This window comes from Mesoplodon mirus (genome assembly GCF_964341445.2).
Source record: "Mesoplodon mirus genome assembly, chromosome: 20".
NCBI classification, from domain to species: domain Eukaryota; kingdom Metazoa; phylum Chordata; class Mammalia; order Artiodactyla; family Ziphiidae; genus Mesoplodon; species Mesoplodon mirus.
The window spans coordinates 7761362-7782928 of NC_138996.1; the positions used below are offsets into that span (position 1 = coordinate 7761362).

The following is a 21567-nucleotide window of genomic DNA, read 5'->3' on the forward strand; positions in this document are numbered from 1 at the left end:
CCATAGGCTGTCTTTTCATTTTCTTTGCTCATGGTTTCCTTTGCTGTGCAAAAGCTTTTAAGTTTAATTAGGTCCCACTTGTTTATTTTTGTTTTTATTTCCGTTACTCTAGGAAACGGATCCAAAAAATCACTGCCGTGATTTACGTCAAAGAGTGTTCTGCCTATGTTTTCCTCGAGGAGTTTTATAGTATCTGGTCTTAACATTTAGGTCTTTAATCCATTTTGAGTTTATTTTTGTACATGGTGTTAGAGAATGTTCTAATTTCCTTCTTTTTACATGCAGCTGTCCAGTTTTCCCAGCACCACTTATTAAAGAGACTGTCTTTTTTCTCCACTGTTGTATATTCTTGCCTCCTTTGTCATAGATTAATAAGTGCATGGGTTTATTTCTGGGTTTTCTATCTTGTTCCACTGATCTATGTGTCTGTTTTTGTGCCAGTACCATACTGTTTTGATGACTGCAGCTTAACAGCATAGGCTGAAGTCAGGGAGCCTGATTCCTCCAGCTCCGTTCTTCTTTCTCAAGATTGTTTGACTATTCGGGGTCTTTTGAGTTTCCACACAAATTTTAATTGTTTTTGTTCCAGTTCTGTGAAAAATGTCATTGATAATTTGATTGGAATTGCATTGAATCTGTAGACTGCCTTGGGTGGTATAGTCATTTTCACAATATTGATTTTTCGAATCCAGGAACATGGTATATCCCTATCCCTCCATCTGTGTGTGTCATCTTTGATTTCTTTCATCAGCGTCTTATAGTTTTCAGTAGGTTTATTCTTAGGTATCTTATTCTTTCTGATGGGATGGTAAATGGGATTGTTTCCTTAATTTCTCTCTGATATTTCATTGTTAGTGTATGGAAATGCAACAGATTTCTGTATATCAATTTTGTATCCTGCAACTTTATCGAATTCATTGATGAGCTCTAGTAGTTTTCTGGTAGTGTCTTTAGGATTTTCTATGTATGGTACCATGTCATCTGCAAACAGTGACAGCTTTACTTCTTCCTTTCCAATTTGGGTTCCTTTCATTTCTTTTTCTTCTCTGATGGCTGTGGCTAGGGTCCCTGCACCCAGGACATAAGCACAACTAGGGGCTCCCTGCGTACGTGGAGGAGAGTGTACCAAATGCCATAATAGAGCTGTGTGTGAGTCAGGTGCAGGCAGGGCATCCCAGGAGGAAGTGGCCACCTCTGTCTGATGCAGCCAGCACTGCTCCAGTGGTTCAGAGCCCAAAGTCTACAGTGAGACTGCCTGTCCTCAGATCCCTGCTAGGCACTAGCTAGCAGCGTAACCCTGAGCAAGACATTTAACCTCTCTGTGCCTCCGTTTCCCAACTGTGAACTGAGAGTGATAACAATGGTGCTTACCCTACAGGTTGTTTTGAGGACTCAGCAAATTAATTCACGTAGAGCATTGAAAGCAGCAACCGGCACACAGGAAGCACATGCAAGTGTTGGCTGCTCTCCTTATGACAGAGACAACTGGGATGGAGCCGAGTCTTAAATGATGACTGGGAATTTCTACCTCCCCTCAAGGTAGAGAGAGTCTTCCTGGCAGAAAACAACGCATGCAAACACACACCAGCATGAAAAGCAACCCCAAGTGCTTTGCTGTAGCTCAGCAGTGAAGGGGTTTGAGAGGCAGAGGCCTGTGTGTGCCCTTCAGAGGGAAAAGACCTTGATCTTCAAGGGGGCGCGCGCTCTAGACAGCTGAGAGCGGCAGCGTCGGAGGGTCTAGCGGCGGAGTGGAGGACGCCAGGGAGAAGGCAAGGATGGGGACCAAGCGACAGGACGAGGACTAAGGCAACAGTGACAAGGAGAGACGACCGCAGCCTGAAAAAGGAAAGCGGCATTGACACAGAGGAGGGGAGGACGCAGGAGCCGTGCAGAAGCTCAGGGACCCTCAGCTGCAGGTCACGAGGGAAAGGGACAAGGGGGAGTCCCAAGTGACAGCCACATCTCTGGCCTTGGTAAAAGGTGGATGGTGGGACTGATGGCCTGACGGGAACTCAGGTGGAGTTCGAGGAACAGGCAGGGAGGGGTCCAGACACAACGGTGAACCAGGGTAAGCCCGGGGAAGGCCTGGCCATACCCTGCAAGGCAACTAGGCTCGAAATCCCAGGGCTGCGCAGAAGCAGAACAGGAAGAGCAAGCTGAACCGTCAGGAGGATCGAGAGGCTTGACCGAGGGCGCAGGGGTGGGAGCCGGGTGGCAGAGGATGAGCGGTCCCAGCGCTCCCGGAAAAGGCCCGAGGAGGGGGGGGCGGTAGGGAGGAACCCGCCGCTCAGGAAGTGCGGTCTAACCTGGGGGGGGGGGAGGGGGAGGGGGAGGGAAGGAGGGAGACGCAAGAGGGAGGGGATACGGGGATATATGTATACGTGGAGCTGATTCACTGTGTTATCCAGCAGCAGCTAACACACCATTGTAAAGCAATTGCACTCCAATAAAGATGTAAAATAAATAGATAAATAATAAAACAGATATTCCCTGGTCAAAAAAGGAAAGAAAATGAGGTCTTGAAATACACATTCGAGGCTCATCGGAACATGTGCAGTGGGGGGGTGCCCCGTCCCGAGAGAGTGAGGAGAAGTAGGAGAAGGGGAGAAACAGGATGCTGAGAGAGAACTGTCCAGAAGACACAGGAAATCACAGGGAAGCACTGTCCCAGGAGCCGAGGGGGAAGGTCACAAAGGGGGCGGTAAACACGCTCAGCTGCTGCAGAAGAGTCAGGGAGGAGGCCCCGCGCTCTCCTGACTTGGTGATTGGAAGAGTCACCGTGAGAGCTGAGGGCAGCGAAGCCGTTTGCAAGGAAGCTGTAACTTCAGGCGTGAAGAAAGCATGGAAAATCACAGGGTGGCAGCAAGAGGGAGGCTGCTGGGATCCCACTTCTGGGTGTTTACCCGAAGGAAATGAAAACAGGATCTTGAAGATACATCTGCATCCTCAGGTTCCCAGCAGCGTTATTCACAGCAGCCAAGACGGGGATACAACCTGAGTGTCCGTCAGCGGATGAGCGGATAAGAATCTCAAGATCCATGATGTGTGTGGAGATGATGGGACATCACTCAGCCGTGAGAAAGAAGGAAATCCTGCCACTTGACCCAACATGGATGGACCGTGAAGGTGTTATGCTCAGAGAAAGAAGCCAAAGGCATTAGATACCTTATGTTCTCACTTACATGAAGAATTTTTAAAAGTCAAACTCAGAGAAACAGAGTGTAGAACGGTGGTCGCCAGGGCCTGGGGCAGGGGGCAGGGGGATGAAGAGATGTTGCTCAAAGGGTACAAACTCCCGGCTAGAAGATGAATAAATTCTGGGGATCTATGTACAGCACAGTGCTCAAAGGGTACAAACTCCCGGCTAGAAGATGAATAAATTCTGGGGATCTATGTACAGCACAGTGCTCAAAGGGTACAAACTCCCGGCTAGAAGATGAATAAATTCTGGGGATCTAATGTACAGCACAGTGACTAAAACAGACAGTATTCTTTACTCCAAAGTTGTTAAGAGGGTACATCTTAAATGTTATAACCACACACAAGAAAAGTGGTAATTTTTTTAATATAAATTTATTTATTTATTCATTTTTGGCTGCGTTGGGTCTTTGTTGCTGTGTGCAGTCTTTCTCTAGTTGCGGCGAGCGGGGGCTACTCTTCACTGTGGTGCACGGGCTTCTCATTGCAGTGGCTTCTCTTCTTGTGGAGCACGGGCTCTAGGCGTGCAGGCTTCAGTAGTTGTGGCATGTGGGCTCAGTAGTTGTGGCTCGTGGGCTCTAGAGCACAGGCTCAGTAGTTGTGGCACAAGGGTTCAGTAGTTGTGGCTTGCAGGCTCTAGAGAGCAGGTTCCGTAGTGGTGGCGCACGGGCTTAGTTGCTCCACGGCATGTGGGATCTTCCCGGACCAGGGAACGAACCCATGTCCCCTGCATTGGCAGGCAGATTCCTAACCACCGCACCATCAGGGAGCCCCCAAAATGGTAATTTTTTTTTTTTTTTTTTTGCGGTACGCGGGCCTCTCACCGTTGTGGCCTCTCCCGTTGCGGAGCACAGGCTCCGGACGCACAGGCTCAGCGGCCATGGCTCACGGGCCTAGCCGCTCTGCAGCATGTGGGATCTTCCCAGACTGGGGCACGAACCCGTGTCCCCTGCATCGGCAGGCGGATTCTCAACCACTGCGCCACCAGGGAAGCCCCAAAATGGTAATTTTTTAGATGGAGGTGTCAGCTAATCTTATCGTGGTAATCATCTTGCAATACGCAGGTGTATCAAGTCATCACACTTGTATGCCTTAACCTTGCATGTGTTGCATGTCAATAACATTCCAATAAAGCTGGAAAACAACTTTAGGCTGTGGTAGGGAGTTAGGGAGAGGTAAGTATACAAGTCTAGGCCCCTGAGGTGCCCACGGTTATGCCTTTTCTTAAAAGATAAAGACAGTAAGACCCAGATATTTGTCTAAGGCCCCTTGACTAGCAGGTGGGAAAGCTGGAATGCTGTTCCATGCGTTCTAGCCCCAAGACCAATGCCTTTTCCACTATAACGCTTTGAAAACATCGTGTTTTGGGTTAAGATATGGGAGGAGATCTATAGCTAGGAACAAGAGGAATATTAACAAGAGTGTACTTTGTTAATGCTTTTAGCTTTTCCAGGGGAGTAAAATTAATACTTGAATGAGCATATAGCTTAGGGCTTTATCTCATCAACATCCATACAACCCCTCCATACAGGCATTTATATTGAGTGGAAACTGAAATTGAGGCTCTTGGGCTAAGTTACTCGCCCGAGTAGAAGATACAAGAATAAGCAGGGGAGCAGTGACTCGAAAGGAAGTTAATCTGGAGGCCCTGCTGATACTGCTTGAAAACTTCGGTAGGCACCTCACTCCTATTAGGATGGCCACTGTCAAAACCACAGAAAACAAGTGCTGGTGAGGCTGTGGAGAACCTGGAATCCTTGTGCACCGCCAGGAGGAATGCAAAATGCTGCAGCCGCTCTGGGAAACAGTATGGCTGTTCCTCCAAAACTTAAAAATAGAATTACCACATGATCCAGCAATTCTCCTTCAGGGTATATACCCAAAAGAATTGAAAGCAGAGTCTCAAGGAAATATTTGTGCACTCATGCTCACAGCACCATTATTTGTAATAGCCTAAAGGTGGAAGCAACCCAAGTGTCCATCGACAAACAAATAGACAAACAAAATGTGGTGTATGCAGACAATGGAATATTATTCAGCCTCAATAAAGGAAGGAAAGTTTCACGCATGCTGCACCACGGATGAACCTTGAAGACAGTATTCCTAGTGCAGGAAGCCACTCACAAATGGACATTTACTAGATGATTCCAGTCATTCTGAGGGAAGTGGAACAGTCAAAATCATAGAGACAGAGTAGAATGCTGGTTGCCAGGGGTTGCGGGGAGGGAATGAGGAGGTATTGTTTCACAGAGGTTCAGCTGGGGAAGATGAAGCTCTGCAGATGGATGGTGGTGACGGGTACACCATGTGAATATGCCCAGTGCCACTGAACTGTACACTTAGAAATGGTGAAGGTGGTAAATTTTATGGTATGTGTATTTCAGCACAACTGAAACAAAAAACTTGGGTACAAAGAGAGTAAGTTTATTTGTTTTTTTTTGTTTGTTTGTTTGTTTTTTTTTTTGCGGTACACGGGCCTCTCACTGTTGTGGCCTCTCCCGTTGCGGAGCACAGGCTCCGGACGCGCAGGCTCAGCGGCCATGGCTCACAGCGGCCCAGCCGCTTCGCGGCACGTGGGATCTTCCCGGACCGGGGCACAAACCCGCGTCCCCTGCATCAGCAGGCGGACTCTCAACCGCTGCGCCACCAGGGAAGCCCGGTAAGTTATTTTTTCAGTTATATACATCAGTTACTGCAGCTCTAAGCCTAGAGCTGAAACCTCCTACTTCCGGGTGTTGATCTTACTAGATAGCGCTCATGGGCTTTCTTTCAGCTCTGACTCGGACTCGAGGTTATGCAGGTCCTTACAGCTCGTTGCCATGGTCCTTCTTTATGTGTAACTCTTGCCTGATGTCTTTCTTATCTACAGAATCAGGCTGATTACCTTCCTTCTTTGCATCTCGTATATATTTATCATGTTTTTATATTACTGTCAGCCTGACTATACATATAGAAACATGACAGACAGGATATGGACCAGATGACAAAGTCTTCCTCACCATTGGTCAGACAGCACCTGTTATGTGACCCACGGAGTGGATCTTAGGTATAAACTACGACTCCTCCCTACACCTATACTGACAATTAATTGAGCTGAAAACATCCTATGTTACCATCTCTTTCTGTAACTGTCTTTTCTTTCTTGAACAAACTTCTTAAAGGCAAAAACTTACAATATGCTAAAAACATAATTGATTAGACTACCAGAAGCTCTCGATCTGGGAGAAGGCAATCAATTGCTACTGTAGAAATAGACAAAATTCTTTGAAGCCCTTGAGGTAGTTTTCCTGCAGTGAGGTCCCACTGTGGCAGAGACCTCTAGCTGCCCACAGAACATCCATCCTTCTCTTTTTTCTTAGTAACAGCAGAACATCTGTATTTTTGAGGGGAGCAAAGTGCCCAGAGGAAATAAGCTTTTCCAACATCCCCTGAAGATAGAGATGGCCAATAAGATATTAGTGGAAGCCCTTACGTAGGGTTTCTAGGAAGGAATTTTAAAGAGAGCTTATTGAACCGGCAGGTACCCTTTTGACCTTCCACCCTTGATTCTTCTTCCTTCAGTGAGACAGACATGGTGGCTGGAGCAGCAGCAGCCATCTTGAGCCCATGAAGGAGGGAGACCAAAAGAATCTCAGTTACCCTGACATCCTAGAAACATCAAAGCAGTGCCAGCAACTGTCTACCTGCAGTCTTCATGTTTAGAAAGTAAACCCTTAGGAGTTCAAGATTGTGGCAGGGAGAGTGTCGGTTAACTCTCGGCCAAATGCAGTTCTTAAGGGGGAATCCTTAGGATGCTGAAAAGATCCTATATCTCTGTGAAGTAAGACATTTAATTTGTTACAAATAAATGTTACAAATGATGATGATGATGATGACGACGACAACAACGATGAAGTTAACATTTGTGAAGGTGGCAGGCACTGAGGCACGGCAAGGCTAAGTGGTTCACCTAAGGTCTCACAGTTAATAAGTGGGAGGCTGCGCTTTGAATCCAGAGTCCATGCTTTGAACTACAAGACGGTAATATCACACGCGACAAACTAATATACACGGCACAAATAAACCTCCACAGATACACTGATCTTAAAGGAGCTTTGCTGAGTCATCAAGGAAAATTCTTATTACGTGTCATCCCTAAATTGCTCCTCTATTTGAGAAACTGTTTCCTGCAGGAACTGAGATAAGTCTCACAAGCCATTTGGCTGGTTTCACAGCTGTCTCACGTGTTACCTTAAACACCGCCTGGACCGTGACCACAGGAAGTCCCTCCTCACCCGCTTCCACCACTGCGAGATTAACCTCCCGAAAGTGAGCTCTGACCACATCACAGCCCTCCACACAGGCCTTCGGTGGATCCCCGCTGCCTGCACCTGCTCCCGGCCCCTCCCCTTCGCACTCCACACCCTCCCGTGTGCCCTGCATTCACCTGGGATTTTCCACCTTGGACCCTGGCTCACGCTGCCCCGTCCACCTGGATGCACGTCCTCTCCCATCCCCCACCCCCCAGCTCCACGTGTCCGCACCGGACCTCACCCTCGAGACCGAAGTCAGATGGCTCGCGTGCCATGTTGTGGCTGCTCTTGGACAAGGGCTGAGCTGCCGTGGAAGTGGTTTGGGAGGAAGAGCACTGGGTTTCAGAGTCTCCCCTAAAGAGAGCAAGGGTACCCCAGCCAGCAGCAGCCCCATCCAGACCAGGGCCAGGTCTGGACCCCTTCCTCCACCACCCTTCCCTGCCGTGCTTTCACCTCCCTCCTCCTGGTGGATCAAAATCAACACCATGGACAGCCTTCAAGCTAAAAATACTTCACAAAAGGGACCCTCGTAACCCTCGGGATGTGTGAGAAAAGGGAAGGAGAGAGGCCCTGGGCAAGCTCCCCCGGGGCCAAGGAGCCCAGCCGACAGGAAGCTGCTGCGTCTCTGACCTACGGACCAAAATCATCCAAGTCAGGGGAATCCAGAAGGGAGCTCACCCAAGGCCGGTGCATCCTAAGAGGGGGCTCACTTCTTCTGAGACCCCCAGGTAACTGGAGGGTTGATTGCTACTGACTGCACGGCACCTTGCACAGGAAAACCAAGTGCAACCAAATACGAAGCCTCCCCGTGGCGCTGCAGGTCTCACTGACTGATCCAAAGTTACCAGATTCGGCCACTCAAAACCACATATTCTAAACCCAGTCATGCACCATGGCCGAGCCTAGAGCTACTCGGTGTGACTTGATGGCAGTTCTCCCCCCCGGTGAGCACTGCTACGCTAGGGTCCTCCAGTCACGGGACGGTGCGAGCTTCCCCTCCCCCTCTCAGAAGCCCCGTGTACACATACATCACGGGCGGGCATCTGGCTGTCGCATCCTCCCCAGCAGCCGGCAGCTCCTGAAGGCCGGGGAGGGCGGCATCCAAGTCTGCTGTGCTTTTTCTTGCCCCAGTTAGACTAACACCCCACACTGCACTCGGGAGAGCTTTTTTTTTTTTTTTTAACATCTTTATTGGAGTATAATTGCTTTACAATGGTGTGTTAGTTTCTGCTTTATAACAAAGTGAATCAGCTATACATATACATATACCCCATATCCCTTCCCTCTTGCGTCTCCCTCCCTCCCACCCTCCCTATCCCACCCCTCTAGGTGGTCACAAAGCACCGACCTGATCTCCCTGTGCTATGCGGCTGCTTCCCACTAGCTATCTACCTCACATTTGGTAGTGTATATGTGTCCATGCCTCTCTCTCGCTTTGTCACAGCTTACCCTTCCCCCTCCGCATGTCCTCAAGTCCACTCTCAAGTAGGTCTGTGTCTTTATTCCCGTCTTACCCCTAGGCTCTTCATGACATTTTTTTTTCTTAAATTCCATATATATGTGTTAGCATACGGTATTTGTCTTTCTCTTTCTGACTTACTTCACTCTGTATGACAGACTCTAGGTCCATCCACCTCATTACACATAGCTCAATTTAAGGTTTTGAATGAAGAATGAGAATGCTCCGAAGTAGCTGCACTTTGTGGTGAGTTAAGCAATTCAGTTGGTCACTCTCACACCCTTCTCTCCTCCTCCCCTCCCATCCCAACACCCCCCAGAAAACAAGACACCAAGTGAACCTGGGGCCAAAGAGGAGAGAAAGAAAGTGCACCTGAGCCCCACACGCTTCTGGGGCCCCCGTTACGATAGGTTTAGGTGGATTTTTCCAAAGCACCACGAATGCTGGTTTTTAACTTAAAAATAGATGTCTAATCCCTCTCCATCCCCAATCACGCACGGCCTGTACACAGTAAACCACAGCAGGGAGAAAGCTGTTTATACCCCTCTTTCTTTGTCTGCCAGTACACCCCCAACCCCTCCCCAATTTAATCTTTAACTCACCCAAATTAGGAAGAATTCTGTTTCCGGCCTTAACAGATTTCACAAAAGGGCCAAGAATGTGTGAACCAAAGCCCAGCTCAGCCATGTGTGCGTCGTGGGGAGGGATCAGCGTTTCCTCAACATCCTCAAAGGAAACGTTACTTCCTAAAAGGAAAACCGTGGAGGGGCTGGTGGTCCCCTCGGGGCCGTCAGTCTGTTGCCACTCAGGCTGCCTGGAACGTGAACCCGGGCTCCAGAGGCACCGCACAGGGCTTAGGGGGTGTCTGTTCCTCGCCCGAAGCCCACCAGGCCCGCAGGAGAATCCTTCTTAGTCTCCAACCACGAGGGAAGGAGAGGGATCGCCGTCACGGGGATAATAAATGTCTGTGGGCCGCACGCCAGCCAGGGCATCTGGAGGCTAAGGTCCCCCCAGGATGTGGTCCCCTGGGGGGAACGCCAAGCACAGGCCTCTGGCTTATCTTCACACGTTCCCCCACACCTTATCTGAGCAAAATCAACACGACACACAGTCCTCAAGCTAAAATACATCACAGAAGGAAAACGCGTGACTCGCGGGTATGTGAGAAAGGCGGCCGCAGGGAGGCCCTGGGGAAGCTCTCCCAGCGCTGAGGGGTCCGGCCAACAGGAGGCTGCTGCCTTGCTCATCTACTGACCAAAGCCATCCGAGGCTGGGAAATGTGGAAGGCAGCGCAGGGGGAAGCAGCATGAGTTTCAACAGGATCTGAGGATACCGGCAGTGCCGGTGGAAACACTGGAAATACTGAGGGCCGGGAATTCTTGATTGGTTGACAGATCAAGCGGTCGTGTGTCCGAAAGGCACCGCACACTTACGCACGACCAGCGACAACCTTTAACTGCCAATGCGTAACGCTGGGAACCAAGGGACCCAGCAACGCCGCAGCTGCCAACCCACGTACTGATCGGTTCCTGCAAAGCTGCCCGATTTCAGATGAGGCCGCACCTGTGGGTCGGTCAGCAGCGGGAACCACGCCCTCACCAGCGCTGCGAGGAGTGACACAGCCTCACAGGTGGGGGTCCGTTTATTTAAAGAGTCATTGATCAAAAGCGGGAAGTATGGAGAAGGTCATTCTGGAGGAGCTGGCCTCTGTAATTAGCATCCGAACAGGCACACGTCTGATAACTGTGCAGGGACAGCAGACGCCACCCAGGGCTGTCCCGGGTGGGCCAGCATGTAAAGTCACCCTCCTCAGGGGTCACATTCAAATTAACTCGATAGCAGGGACGAAGGTTTAACTGACATGCTCTTTAAAATCCACCCCAAAGCACTCTTAAAACTATATTAGAGGGGCTTCCCTGGTGGCGCAGTGGGTGAGAGTCTGCCTGCCGATGCAGGGGAGACGGGTTCGGGCCCTGGTCTGGGAAGATCCCACATGCCATGGAGCAGCTGGGCCCGTGAGCCATGGCCGCTGAACCTGCGCATCCAGAGCCTGTGCTCCGCAACGGGAGAGGCCACAGCGGTGAGAGGCCCGCGTACCGCAAAAAAAAAAAAAAAAAAAAAAAAAACCTATATTAGACATAAACAACAAAACCACTCGGCAGCTCCATTCTGAGCGACGATGAGGAACCAGGCAGAGACAGAGACAAAGATGGGGACGGGGGAGGGAGGGGGGGGAGGGGGGAGGGGGGAGGGAGGGGGGAGGGAGGGGAGGGAGGGGGGAGGGAGGGGAGGGGAGGGGAGGGGGGAGGGAGGGGAGGGGAGGGGGAGGGGAGGGGGAGGGGAGGGGGAGGGGAGGGGGAGGGGAGGGGGAGGGGAGGGGAGGGGGGAGGGGGGAGGGGGGAGGGGGGAGGGAGGGAAGGGAATGGAACCAGAGAAGAGCGCTTTCATTTAGTTCTGAGGTCAAGGTAACCAATCAGATTACCCTGTCTTATTTCTTATGGTTTAATGGTCGAACGATGCAATATTTCTACAGGCAAAGGAAATATGCAGCACACGCACCTAAGTTATGAAGCAAACCAGTAAATTCAGCACCCATGACGCACCCCCCACAGAGCGGCACCCACCCCGTCGCATCACGTGGAGGCCCCCTGCATTGGAAGGGCTGACTTTTTTTTTTTAATATTCATTGATTTGGCTGCATCGGGTCTTAGTGGCAGAACGCAGAATCTTTAGTCAAGGCGTGTGGGATCTAGTTCCTTGACCAGGTACTGAACTCAGGCCCCCTGCATTGGGAGCGCAGAGTCTTAGCCACTGGACAACCAGGGAAGTCCCCGGGTGACGTATTTAATCTCTGTTAGTCAGGTACTTAGAAGCTGATGCACTGATTAGAGATGACTCCAGGCTTCAGGATCTTTTTTTTTTTTTTGCGGTACGCGGGCCTCTCACTGTTGTGGCCTTTCCCGTTGCGGAGCACAGGCTCTGGATGCGCAGGCTCAGCGGCCATGGCTCACGGGCCCAGCCGCTCCGCGGCACGTGGGATCTTCCCGGACCGGGGCACGAACCCGCGTCCCCTTCATCGGCAGGCGGACTCTCAACCACTGCGCCACCAGGGAAGCCCCCAGGGAAGGCCCCAGGCTTCAGGATCTTTTCTTGGAACTCACGGTCAGCCATGATTAGGGTTCCCATTAGCTCACTGAGGAGGGGGGCTTCCCTCAAAGCCAACCAGGTGGAACACAGCCAAGCCGCTCCAGGTCCTCACCTGCACCCAGAGAGGAGCCACAGGAAACTGTGAGCACAGAGTGGAGGGGCAGCCAGTGCCCACCGGTGCTGGAGGGGTCCGATGCCCTCTCTCACCCCCTCATGGTTCCCAAAATGGGCACCCATTCCAATCCTCTCATTTACCACGATGTGGACTCGGCCACGTTATTTATTTATTAATTATTATTTTGGTCCCAATTAATTTTATTTGATATCTAAAATTTTTTTCATTTTTATTTTGTATTGGAGTCTAGTTGATTTACAATGTTGTGTTAGTTTAGGTGTACAGCAAAGTGACTGAGTTATACATATACGTGTATCTATTCTTTTTCAGATTCTTTTCCCATTGAGGTTATCACAGAGTATTGAGTAGGGTTCCCTGTGCTATACAGTAGGTCCTTGCGGATTATCTATTTGATATGTAGTAGTGTGTATATGTTAATCCCACACTCGCGATTTACTGGCCACATTATTTACCTGCTCTGAGCCTGTTTCATCACCTGTCCGTGATCTTCCCACCCCCAAGGAAAGGATCAGGTCAGAGTATATGAATGCTCCTTAGAGCTGATGATTATTGTATACATGCTTGTGTCTATATTTTCATTTTTATTATTATTATTTCTTAGAAGATACTGAGGGAAGACCAGGATACAGGCCCAGTACTGGGTTTCAGGGTACATTGCCCTATATTCTGATTAAATATTCACAAAGAGACTGGTACATCTTTTCAGGAAAGAAGTTACCCTTCTTTAGGTCTTAGAAAAAGGACAAACTTATGCTCAGTGGCCCTTCAAGGCCTCCTGATATTAAAATTCATTCTCATTTAACAAATATTTCACACGTATATGTATTATGCCAGGCACCGTGCCGGGCACAGGAACAGGGTGTAAACAAGAAAGCAGGGTCCTACCCTCAAGGGGTCCATTTTCTAATGGGGGCGGGGGAGACAATAAGCAAGTGAACAAATTCACAGAGCATTTCAGATGGCTCCCATGTGAGGAAGGGAACAGAGAGGTGCCATGCTTTGGCCCAGCTGGTGAGGGGGGTTGGGGCGTTTAGAAAGGCTGGTCTAGGAAGGCCCATCGGAAGACGTACAGCAGGTGCTTCTGGGCCGAGGAGGCACTTGGTGAGTCCAAGAGCCTGGGGATGCGACTGTCTGGGTGTGGCCTGGAGACTCCAGGCTCCCCAGGTGTTTCTGATGCACGGCCTGAGTTAAGCACCACCCAGGTAAGCCTGTAAGTAGGCTCAGGACAGAGCCCTGGGGCACCAGGGGATGGCAGCCTTCCACTTCAGAACCTTTGCTCCAGCAGCATGGCCAGGTGAGGGGGCATGTCCACAGCAGGTGTACAGGAGTAATTACTTCTTTCACTTCACAGCCTGGAGGGAGGCAAGACAGTGTGTGTGCAATATTTACTTCCTGGAGCCTTGACTTTTCCTCCTGAAAGAATACTTCTAGGAAACACATTACAACGAAATCAGCATACTCCATATCCCTGGAAACTGTCCACTGCTTCTCATTTCAAGTGTTAAAAAAATACCAAAAAAGAAGGCATAAATTCATTATGATTGTCTCTGGCATTCCATAAAATGAATAATTAGAAATTAACACAGTATGGGGAGTGAACAGGGTTTATAATCCACATGTCAAGAAATAATAACCAGCTGAGCATCTGTGGCTGCAGGCACCCAGCTGACTTTATGGCCCATCGTAAAGCAGAAAAGTCATCCATACAAAGGATGGTTCCTATAAAAGAAGCTGATCATCACTTCAACCATTATATGCCCCGGGACAGGAAGCTCACCAAACTCACCACAGTGGCTTCCTCTGGGGAGGAAGAGAAGGACAAAGAGTTCTTTCATCAGAAATATCTTACTTCTTTCATTTAAAAAAATCTGAAGCAAACATGGCACAATAGTTATGAATTCTAGGGAGTGGTCCATGAGTGTTTGTTGTATTTACTCTATACTTTATGAAAAAGAGAAAGAGAGGGCTTCCCTGGTGGCGCAGTGGTTGGGAGTCCGCCTGCCGATGCAGGGGACACGGGTTCGTGCCCCGGTCTGGGAAGATCCCACATGCCGCGGAGCGGCTGGGCCCTTGAGCCATGGCCACTGAGCCTGCGCATCCGGAGCCCGCGTACCGCAAAAGAAAAAAAAAAGAGAGAGAGAGAGAGAAAGAGAGAGAGAACATTTGAAGGGTAAAAAAATTATTCATTTAACATTTCTTGCATAATGTGTTAAATTGGCTGGAACCGTATAATTATTTCTTACCATGACTGTTTGCCAGTTTCTGAGGCAATGATCCAGAATTCATCATTACCATTTGTGCTCCTGTTATATTTATACACGAGGGCTAAGGAAAATCTGTTAAATGCTGTGTAGATTGTCTATTTCACACTCTCCTCTCTTATTCGATTGAATAGAAGAGGACCTTAAGTGCCTCTCTGCCATTCTTCCTAAAAGTACTGCAGACAGTCTCCATAATTTCCCAGAAAGACTGATCCTGACTCACCTCTTCCAGAGCCCTACCACTGACTTAGGCATTTGGGTCAATCTTTACATATTCTTTTTTTCCCCTTAATTTATGCTTTCAATATAAAGCTGTTTCAGAGGGCAATACAACTTTAGGTTCTCCTATGTCTTTACAGGATAATTCATGGTCTTGGGCTAAGTCAGGCCCAATAAAAAGCAAGAAATCATCAAAATGATAGTTGAGTAGTGCTGGGGAAGGCACAGGAAATACAGAAACTGAAAGTTTTAGAACAGATATTTTCATCCGGAAATGTTTCTGAATCAACTGTACAACAGTAGAAAACATTACCTTCCTGCAGGAAGATGCGGTGGGGAGGAAGTAGAAAAAGAGACAAAGGAAGAGATTCTAACAAGTTCAACAATAAATTTTAACAGGATTCACATTGGTCGATCAAAACCTGTGAGCTGACTGGCAAGAAGTAATACATCCCAACACTGTGGTGTCAATTTAAAGGAATATCACAAATAAAACTTAAGCTTACAGGAAGCTTTTACAGTATAAACTCCTAAGTCAATATTATCATTACATCTAAAAATTAATATTTTTCACAAACTTACGGTTACCAAAGGGGATAGCAGGAGTAGGGGGAGAGATAAATTAGGAGTTTGGGATTGACATCTACAAACAAGTAGTATATAGTAATATATAAAATAGGTAAACAGGGGACTTCCCTGGTGGCGCAGTGATTAACAATCCACCTACCAATGCAGGGGACACGGGTTCAAGCCCTGGTCCGGGAAGATCCCACATGCCGCGGAACAACTAAGCCCATGCACCACAACTACTGAGCCTGCGCTCTAGAGACCACAAGGCACAACTACTGAGCCCACGAAGCAAAACTCCTGAAGCCTGTGTGCCTAGAGCCCATGCTCCGCAACAAGAGAAGCCACCACAATGAGAAGCCCATGCACTGCAAAGAAGAGGAGTAGCCCCCACTCACCACAACCAGAGAAAGCCCACGCGCAGCAAGGAAGACCTAACGCAGCCAAAAATAAATAAATTTTTTTTAAAAAGGCAACCTGCGGAATGGGAGAAAATATTTGCAAATCACGTATCTGATAAGGGGTTAATATCCAAAATATATAAGGAACTCTTACAACTCAATAGCAAAAAAAAAAAAAAAAACACCTCATTTAAAAATGGGCAAAGGACCTAAATAGACGTTTCCAAAGAAACCACGCAAATGGCCCACAGATATATGAAAAGATGTTCAACATCACTAATTATCAGGGAAATTTAAATCAAACCACAATATCACGTCACACCTGTTATTATCACACCTAAGAGACAACAAATGTTGGCAAGGATGTGGAGAAAGAGAACGCTGTTGGTAGTTATACAAATTGGAGTGGCAACTGTAGGAAAAAACGTGAAGATTCCTCAAAAAATTTAAAATGGAACTACCATATAATCCAGCAATCCTACATCTGGGTATGTATCCAAAGGAAATGAAATTGCTGTCTGCACCCCCACGTTCACTGTAGCATTATTCTCATGAGGCAAGATATGGAAACAACCTAAGTACCTAAGTGTCCATCAATGGATGAGTGGATGAAGAAAATGTGAAACACACACACGCACACACGCACATACAATGGAATATTATTCATCCATCCAAAAGAAGGAAGTAGAGTTGACCCTTGAAAAACATGGGTTTGAACTGCGTAGGTCCACTTATACTCAGATTGTTTTCAACAGGAAATACTATGGTACTACAGGATCCAAGGCTGGTTGAGTCTGCGGATGCAAAACTGTATCCTGAGGACCCGCGTATACAAGGAATGGAGCTGACCATGAATTATAAGCAGATACTCAACTGCGTGGAGGGTCAGTGACCCTAAGCCCCAGGCTGTTCAAGGGTGAACTGTACTGCCTTTTGCAACAACATGGATGAACCCAGAGGACATTATGCGAATTGAGATAAGTCAGAGAGAAATAAATACTGTACAGTATCACATGTGAACTCTAAGAAAACCAACAAGACCCTTAAACTCATAGAAACAGTAGAATGTTTATTTCTGGGTGAGGGGGATTTTGGTCAAAAGGTACCGTCTTCCAGTTATGAGATGAATGAAGCTCTGAGGATACAGCATGGGAACTATATGTAATAATAGTATATGATATACTTGAAATCTACTAAGAGAGTAGATCAGAAGTAGTCTCACCACAAAAAAAAAAAAAAAGGTAACTCTGAAGTGGTAGATGTGTGAATTAACTTGACTGTGGTGATCATTTCACCAATTATATCAAATCTTCACACTGCACACTTTAAATTATATTACAATTTTATTTGTCAATCATTACCTCATCAAAGCTGGAGAACGAAAAAAGGAAAACTGCAGGAAGACAGTGAATTCCAAGAGTTAAACCCTCCAAACAGTCTTCCGGCGCTGGCGGGAGCAGCCGCCCCGAATATCCCGTGTGCTTCAGGGTCTAGACCTTCACCCTCCCTCTTACCACAGAGCTTCCTGTCCGCTATTAAAACCACTCACTTGGCAAGTGTTTGTTTGAGTCTTTTCTACGTGGCAGCATGTCTCTCAATGCTAGCTGCCTACCTTCTTCTTTATTCTTTACCATTAGAACCCCAATTTTGCTCCAGGCAGCAACATACCCTCCATAACAAAGCAGCTTCATTTCCCTGGCTCTCTTGCAGCTAAGGATGGCCTACTTCTGGCCAGGGAGGTGTGAGCAAAAGAAAGCTGTCCTTTTCCTAAGAACAAGAGAAGCGAGGCTTTGTCTGGACTTCCCTGGTGGTGCAGTGGTTAAGAATCCACCTGCCAGAAGCCACCGCAATGAGAAACCCATGCACCACAACGAAGGGTAGCCCCCGCTCGCCGCAACTAGAGAAAAGCCGGCGCGTGGCAACGAAGACCCAACGCAGCCAAAAATTAATTAATTTATTTATTTAAAAGAAAAAAAAAGAATCCACCTGCCAATGCAGGGGACATGGGTTCGAGCCCTGGTCCTGGAAGATCCCACATGCCGCGGAGCAACTAAGCCCGTGCGCCACAACTGCTGAGCCTGCGCTCTAGAGCCCGCAAGCCACAATTACTGAGTCTGCGTGCCTAGAGCCTGTGCTCTGTAACAAGAGAAGCCACCGCAATGAGATGCCCGTGCACCGCAACGAAGAGTAGCCCCCACTCGCCGCAACTAGAGAAAGCCAGCGCGCAGCAATGAAGACCCAACGTTGCCAAATAAATAAATAAAAATAAATAAAGTCCTTTTGAAAAAAAGAGAAGCACACTCCGCTGGCCCACACCTTTTGACGTCGCCATTCACCCTTCTTACTACTGGGAAGGCCACGTAAGGACCATTTCTAGAGGTACAAGAGCCATTTCTAGACCTAAGAATGAGAGAAAAGCAGAGCAGAAAGCTGAGGATAGGGATGCTGCACCATCGGGGGACTGGGCACCAGCCTGGACCACTACATCCTCTGCACATCTTGCCGCACAAGAAAAATAAACAACCACATTTCAATCTAGAGGTTCAGATTTTCTATTACATGCAGCCAAATTCAGTGTCAAAGCGCTGGGGAAGAGGTGTCCTTGACAGTTAAGGGAGATGAGAAAGGCCTGGTCCCAGCAGCCCTCGGACGGCGATCATCTATCAGGGGAGATGGAAACACGGAGGAATACTCCTACCACCGGACGGAACGTGCCCAGCACGTGGGCCACAGCTGGGGTGCTAAGGGGAGCTCAGAGAGGGGAGAAGGGCTTCTAGCTAAGAGCATTTAAACTGGGCCACTTCACTCTCAAATAGCACCTTTATCCCACCTGGAGCAACACTGTGCAATCCAAGAGAGTACATCTCTACCGGTGGACGGCATGGGTTGGAGCCTCTTGGAGGGATTAAGGCGGCTCCCCTTCCACGGACAGACGGACGGACGGACGCGGCTGAGGAGCGTGGCAGGGAACACATCTAGGATTCCCTGTCTCCACGCTCCCTTCCACCCGCCCACTTAAAGAGCCCCAGATACGCGTTCTCGGGGCCCCAAGGGGACCACCCTTCCTCCCTCCTCTCCAGATGATTCTGGGGCTGCTGGCTGGTGCCCAGGAACACCCCAGCGGAGCGGCTCCCTCGAGGAGGTTTTAGTCCCACATTTCAAAGCATCGCAGCAAAAGCCCCGATGAGGAATCTGAGCCTCAGCCCGCAGGGAAGGCGGCCCTGCGGTGCTGTGAGAACAGCCCTGTGCAGAGACCCTGAGGCTGTCCGAGCTCAGCCGCAAGGCCAGGGCGCCCAAGAAGACACGCCCAGGGGTTTGCAGCACTGTTCTCCCAGACGGCACGCGGCCTGGGCAATACGTAGGGGGCTGCCAGAAGCAGGATCCCAGCTGTGCGGCCGGCCCTGTCCCTCTTCTGGAACTCGGCCACCCGCAAGCGTCCCCACTGGCTCCTCCATTCAAGGCTGGTGCCCACGACCTACACAAGGCTCTCTCCGTGTCTTCCTCCCAGGCCCCCCCGGGGTCCTCGGCCACCGCAATCTCCACAACCCGCTGCTGCCACCAGCGCACGGCTGGTCACCCACACACACACGCTCCCTGCCCTGACTCACCGAGTCCCAAATGGGGGGCACCACCCTCCGTGCCCCCCGCGGCATCCACACGGGGCACACGCAGCACCGCCCAGTGCTGTCAGCGTCTCCCACCACCCCACCCCCAGACGCTGTTCAGTGTTCACACCCTCTGTGATTTGGGGGAGGGGGTCTATTTTTTTATGTTGAAGTAGGGTTGATTTACAGTGCTGCGTTAGTTTCTGGTGTGGAGCACTCCGTTTTATATACACACACACACACATATATACTTTTTCAGATTATTTTCCACTATAGGTTATTACAGGATATTGAATATAGTTCCCTGTGCCATACAGTAGGTCCTTGTTGTTGATTTTCTTTATTTTATATATAGTAGTGTGTATCTGCTAATCCCATACTGCTAATTTACCCCTCCCCCCCTTTCCCCTTTGGTAACCATAAACTGGTTTTCTATGTCTGTGAGTCTGTTTCTGTTTTGTAAATGAGTTCATCTGTATCATTTCTTAGATCCTACATATAAGTGATATCATATGGTATTGGTCTTTCTCTGTCTGACTAACTTCTCTTAGTATGATCATCTCTAGGTCCATTCACGTTGCTGCAAATGGTAATATTTCATTCTTCTTTACGGCTGAGTAATATTCCATTGTATACATGTGCCACATCTTCTACTTTTTTTCTTTTTTTTTTTTCGCGGTACGCGGGCCTCTCACTGCTGTGGCCTCTCCTGTTGCGGAGCACAGGCTCCGGACGCGCAGGCTCAGCGGCCGTGGCTCATGGGCCCAGCCACTCCGCGGCATGTGGGATCCTCCCAGACCGGGGCACGAACCCGCGTCCCCCGCATCGGCAGGCGGACTCTCAACCACTGCGCCACCAGGGAAGCCCACTACATCTTCTTTATCCATTCATCTGTTGATGGACACTTAGGTTGCTTCTACGTCTTGGCTATTGTAAATAGTGTTGCTATGAATATATGGGTGCATGTATCTTTTCAAATTATAGTTTTGTCCCAATATACGCCCAGTAGTGGGATTGCTGGATCATATGGTAGTTCTATTTTTAGTTTTTTGAGGAACCTCCATACTGTTCTCCATAGTGGCTGCGCCAATTTACATTCCCACCAACAGTGCAGGAGGTCACACCCTCACCATCTGCTTTAAGAAGTCCCACTGCCAGCTGGGACTCGGGCCAAGTTCACCAGACCAGGCCAAACAGAGGGCAGCGCATGGACGTAAATCCCACCTCACCCTCCGAAGCTGACACCTATTGCTAACCCTCAGGGCCATCTTGCCCAGTCTACACCCTTTCTCGGGAGGCCCCCGGTCCTCCTTGTAAACACCACCCTGGAGACCATGTAACTGGTCCTCCATGGAGACCCAACTACACACCCCAGAGCCCCAGCCAAGACCTCAAGTTCCCTGTCTCCACCCACCTCACCTCACACACAAAGAACGATTCTGATTGAAGAAGCATGGAGAGCACTGTTTTCACTGTGAAATCAATAACTACACAAATATTCTACCTAAAACACATAGACTGTAACAGTCAACACAAATCTATTTGCCACCTCAAAGGTTAAATTTGAAATGACAGCCATTTCTTCTCACCATATCACATAGTCAAAAAATACCATGCATCACATTGAAAACACATCTACAGCTAATAAGCCGGACTACATAGGCAAATTCATACATGCTAATTGGCTTTGGCTGTTTCTTTTACATAAAGTCAACATTTTTATGGATGATTAAATGTCTCCCTTAGCATATTAATTTCAAAAGAAACATTAATAGCTATAAAAACAAATTCCCTGTTGCAATCAACGTAAAGATAGAAAACAGCTAACATGTTGCTACAGCCGAGTGTCTTAACATGCTGGTACCAACACTGAGTAAGTCCTCAACTCAAGCAAAAAATAAATTTGGTACTGAACTCTTTCTTTCTGTGATTTAAAGCTGACTGACCAATTCTGGTTTAAGTTCAATATAAGCTATTTTGCTTACATTTCAAATGATTTAAAGTAATTATTTAATCATTTTTTTTCTCTTTTTTCTCATTAGATGAGAAAAAGAACATAAAGACCAACAAGGCAGCAAGAGGCATCAGGTCGCGAGGCTACACTGCCTGCCCTGGGATGGCTCTTTCCCAGGATTCCACACTGCAGACTATGGCACAGAGGAGCCCAATGGACATTCTCATAGAACAAACTACTGTATACAAAAAAGATCACCGACAAAGACCTGTATAGCACAGGGGCCTGTATTCAATATCTTGTAATAACCTATAACAGAAAAGAATCT

General features: G+C 48.5%; 1 protein-coding gene across 7 annotated transcripts in view; it reads right to left on the reverse strand.

Moving 5' to 3' along the window:
* The window catches only part of CSGALNACT1 (chondroitin sulfate N-acetylgalactosaminyltransferase 1), a 323407-nt gene that overhangs the window by 270748 nt on the left and 31092 nt on the right, over positions 1 to 21567 (reverse strand). Inside the window, exon 1 of one of the 7 annotated variants that reach the window (XM_082608435.1) lies at positions 12111 to 12250. The exons of the other annotated variants lie outside the window; for them this stretch is intronic. The gene's annotated coding sequence lies outside the window, so the exon portion shown is untranslated. Of the gene's footprint in view, positions 1 to 12110; positions 12251 to 21567 lie in introns of those variants that run through there. 7 annotated transcript variants of the gene reach the window in all.